Source organism: Lepidochelys kempii, chromosome 1, assembly GCF_965140285.1.
Source record: "Lepidochelys kempii isolate rLepKem1 chromosome 1, rLepKem1.hap1, whole genome shotgun sequence".
NCBI lineage: Eukaryota > Metazoa > Chordata > Testudines > Cheloniidae > Lepidochelys > Lepidochelys kempii.
Genome location: NC_136380.1, coordinates 339165953 through 339170809, shown reverse-complemented (window position 1 = coordinate 339170809; position 4857 = coordinate 339165953).

Here is a 4857-nt window from a genome sequence, read left to right as displayed (position 1 = left end):
CCAGGTTTGATGGGTCTCAGTCTCTTTCTCTTTGAGTGGGCAGTGGTGGGGAAAAATACCACCACACTTGGGTTCCCTGATTGACAATTTCAGCAGAGAATTGAATGAGCCATGGACACAACTCTCTTCTCACCCCCTGAGCAGTGCCTCTGTGTCAGGGTTGAGCGTCAATGGCTGGGCAGTGTATGGGAAGATGGTGGTGCTGGCTGCTTGTGTTTGTTCTGAGGATAAATGGAGAGCTCTAGTCTCCAGGACTGTGAAACCAGCATCTTTCTTCAACAAAAAATTCACTCACCCATTTTTAAAGAATTAGCCATTGCTTTCTGAGTTTTGATGTATCAAAATGGCTGTTTACCTTGTTAATTTCTGTTGTTCATATCCCAACACTCTTGAATATGAGACGTCAGACATTTAGTGCATGTATGTTACGAATCACACCTGGTAGGACACGCACAGTTCGAATCTAGGCTGAGGCACATAAACAACGTCCACAACTGCCAAGTTCCCAAAAAACACCAAGTTTATTACGCTCGAGCGTGGTGCCCCCCTGCTAGCCAGGAGGGGACCCCGAATACAGATTATACAAGGTTATATACTTTTTAGCAAAGCATGTTGCCCTCGTGCATTGGAAACTTTAGCCAATAAACAAACCCTTTTCTTATCTACCACCTATCCCTGCTTGGTGCATTCCTCGTGCTAAACTAGTATGTTAATTACACAGCATGGTCCTAAAGCCATGCATCAGTAACTTTTATTATCAGGATGGGAGGCCTCACATCAAAGGCCGGGAGTTTAGGGACTGACAAAGAACAGATACTGGGAGTCAAGGCAGGCTGGAGACAAGGAGGAGGATTTTCACAGGAATGCAGTATCTAAGGAACACTCCTCTTGGTGCATGATGTGCTTGCTTTCAGACAATGGTGGGCCCCAAACCAAAATGGAGTCACGTGCTAACTTTTCCTTAACATGTATTACTGTAATACAATACTAATTTTTCTCCCTATATTTCCATTTCCAAGCCCTTTTCTGTGCTGAATTCCGTAATTATTGCAATCTGAGATAACACATCTCTACTGTGCAGCTGTCTGGTCTTAGTGGACGAGAAATGTTGCTGCATTTGTTCATTAGTTTAGTTTAACTCTTGTTTTGGCTTTTTGAGAGAGATTTGAATGGCAGAAATACATGCAGATTATTTGATATCTAGCATTTGGAACACTGAATACAGCAGTTCTGTTTTTAATATAAAGGTTAAATGACTCCTTTGGCTTTTTTGGCTGGCACTTAGAAAAGTGTCACACAAATAATGCTATCGTAATATTTTGTTGAGCTCTTCAGTACTGTGACATAAGTTATAAGAGTTTCATAAGAAGTTCACGTTCAGTTTTTTTTTCCAGCTGTCACTAACTTATGTAAAACGTATATTTCAGTACCCATTCTCTTAAAAGTGAGCTCTGGGAACATGGAGAGAGATCTTCAATCACCGACATCTTATGTATTAAGTATAAAGTGCACACAGACATAAGAGATGTTGGACTAGATCGTAATCCCCAAATCTGCACATGGCTCTCACCCTTTTCATGTGGATAGTGGGGTGGTCTTCCACTGTACACTTGCCACCCATGCCCTTGGAAGGTACTCTGTAGGGCTAAGATACATATGATGGGGAGAGGTTAACAGCTCCAGGCAGGGATTTAGATTTTAAACTTCTGTTTTCACTGAAACTGTTTTTCTGTTCAGTGGACTAGATTGTGGAGCCCTTACACAGGTGGGCACTAACATAAATAGTCCCATTGATTTTTAAAATTAAATTGCTTTTATCTCAAACAAGCATCACAAACTAATTTTCAGAACATTCCTGTATGAGGCACGTTTTTCTTCCATTTCATAGAAATTAAGTGACCCTGCCTAACTTCAGAGGGAGTCTGTAGCAAGGCAGAATAGTACGTGGGAATTTGTGTCCAGACTATACCTTTGTCAGCAGTTGTTTAACATGTTACTTTGGCTGACAGAGCACAGCAGGAGCTTGTGACACTTTGTCTTCCTGGGCAGAGTACTTGTGGAATGTTGTGTTGCATTCTCCTGAGGTTAATAGCAACAATAGCATTGGCCTTTCCAGTTTTCTTTAGGTATGCTGCATACAGTATTGCAACAGCAGATCTCAAACTTTTGCTAGTTATAATACAGTCAGTGTAAGCAAACACATCTAGTGTTCTTTACATTCTATCTGTTAGGCTCTGGGGAAGTTTAGTCATATCTTAGTAAATGAGCTCCTGTTTTTTCTTGGAAGTCATAGCTGGATCAGTGAGTCTCCAGTGCTATGTAATCTACTGGCATCTACTCATTGCTCACAATTGGGACCGACTGCAGTGTGTACACTAACCTACTGCCTTCACTCAGCAAACCCTATTTGAAGTAGGGCACTTCAGAGTTCAGCCGTAGGGTACATTATCCCTTACTCCCCTGCTTTCTTTGCTCTCCTCTATTTAATACTGCATCAATATAGCACTTACTCACCTCATTTTCCCCCTTCTCTTCCCCCCCCCCCAAAAAAGTGGGCTCTACATAATCTCCTTCCTCTACCACGTTGACAGCGATTGTTTTGTCAATAACAAATTTACAGACACTTGCATGCATGAAGTCCAAATCCAGAGCTATGCCAAAGTCCCTACACTTTTCCTTGGGGAACAGTCTCTGTTTACTGACCATCTTCCTACACTTTCCTCCCAGAAATCTTAGTTCTGTCCATTTCAGTGGAGTGAAGAGGATATGCTCTTATTTTCTATCCCTGTTTTGATTTCATATGGTAACAGTAGTACTGAAGCTATTAACCTACATCATGGCTCAAAAGTTGTGTTTAAACCTATGTAGGCACTGTTCTATGTTAGCCATAAACACACAAAAAGACAACTCTCACTTCCTTGAAAAGCTCAGTGTTTGACAAAACAGACATCAAAATGAGAGGAGAGAATGGAATACACCACCTTTTCCTCCTCCTCCCCTCCCCAATTGGTTTTTAATTTATACGTATATTGTGTCCATTGGAATCCTGTCTTTGTATTAAACTTGAGTTCCTTTGTTCTTTGTCACTTTATAGCTCTGCCCTAATTATTTATGCTTTTTGTTTTTAAAATGTTTAACCCTTTCCTTCCTTTTCACTGTGGTTGAGTTTTGTGGGATTTTCAAGCCTTCCTATGCCTGCCCCCAACATCCCACATTAGGTGTGGCTATGGCTGTTAGGAGCTGCTGTCAGAATGACATTGAATGCAGTGAAGATTGGAGAAAAGGGGTGTTATGTGGTCACACCAAAAAGAGTTTGCAGATCCTGCTATTGTCCAACTGCATGTAGGCTAGGCTTTTTAAAGAAGCCTACAGTTAGGCTCCCACATCCTGTTTAAAATTCAATGGAAGTTTGGCACTTTTGCTCTTATATCCCTTAAAGTAGGAGTAATAGCTGTGTTTGTGTGTTTCTAAGCAGGAAATGACTGAGGGTGGGGATCTATATTATATTTTTTTAACTTTGTAGCAGGAATCCAAACCAGCAGGAAGTTGAGGTAGGTCGAGAAACTCTACCCTAGACAGTTTTCAGAGTAACAGCTGTGTTAGTCTGTCTTTGCAAAAAGAAAAGGAAAACTTGTGGCACCTTAGAGACTAACCAATTTATTTGAGCATGAGCTTTCGTGAGCTACAGCTCATGAAAGCTCATGCTCAAATAAATTGGTTAGTCTTTAAGGTGCCACAAGTACTCCTTTTCTTTCTACTCTAGACAGAGGCTATTGCTGAAAAATTCTTGGTCCCTGTTGAAAGAAAGCAAGTCTGGTGCTGGTTATGGCAGCAAGGCTTGAGGAAGAGACTCTCCCCTTCCAACCAGGTTTCATCATAGCACAGAAAACCTATTCTCTGCACCTTAAGTCTAGAACATGGGCTGCCTCTATCTAGGGCTCGCTGCCCTAGGGCTGTGACTCCCCAGCTCGGGTATGCCTAGCACTACACCTTGCTGCGCTAGTGTGACTATAAATAGCCGTTTAACTGCCTTGGAGGTAGGGCTGGGCTGCCTAGGTAGCTCCTGCCCTTAAATCTGTGGTTATGCTGCTATTTATATTCCTACCGCCTGAAGAAGATGCGTGCCTTCGCCGGGGCATCACCCTCGCTTGTAATGCAGACAGAGCCTGTGGTCTCCTTCTACTTAGTCTCACAGCACCCCGGGGAGGGCGGCTGCCGCAGAGCAGGGACTTGAGCCGGGCTCTCCTGTGCCCCAGACTAGCACATTCACCCCAGGGGGCGCCCAGCCCGGCAGGTCTCAGGGTGAAACGTAAATAGCAACGCCTCCCCCGGCCTCCTGACATGGGGGGAACCGGTTTGTGCCCCTCTAGCACCCCCACCCCCCCATCGAGTTCGCGGGGGCGGGGGGCGGAAGCAGGGGCAGAGCCCTGAGTCGCCGGGGCGCAGAACTCCTCCAGCCCCGCGGCGGCGGAGAGAGAGCGCGAGCTTCTCCCGGGGCTGCGGGGGAGGAGAGCGAGCTCCGGCGGGAGCCAGGACGCGGGGAGCGAGACAGGGGAAAGCGAGCTCCGGCCGGGGAGGGGGGCATGTCCCGGGGTCGGAGTTAAATGTCTCTGCACGCTCCCATCATGGGCCCCTTTCCCTCCCTGTCGCATGGGACCTCCCCGCCCCGCCATGTGTGGACGCTCCCCGCCTGAAGGGGGCGCAGACCTTGACCTCTGACCCGCTGGGGATGACGCGTTGGGTCCTTTAACGTGTTTAGGCGACGTCCCCGCGCCTGAGCCATCTGCCCCGGTCCGCTTAACGGGCCAAGGAATGGAGTCATTTTGGCGGGGTGAAGGGTCCTTCCCGGAAAGGGGA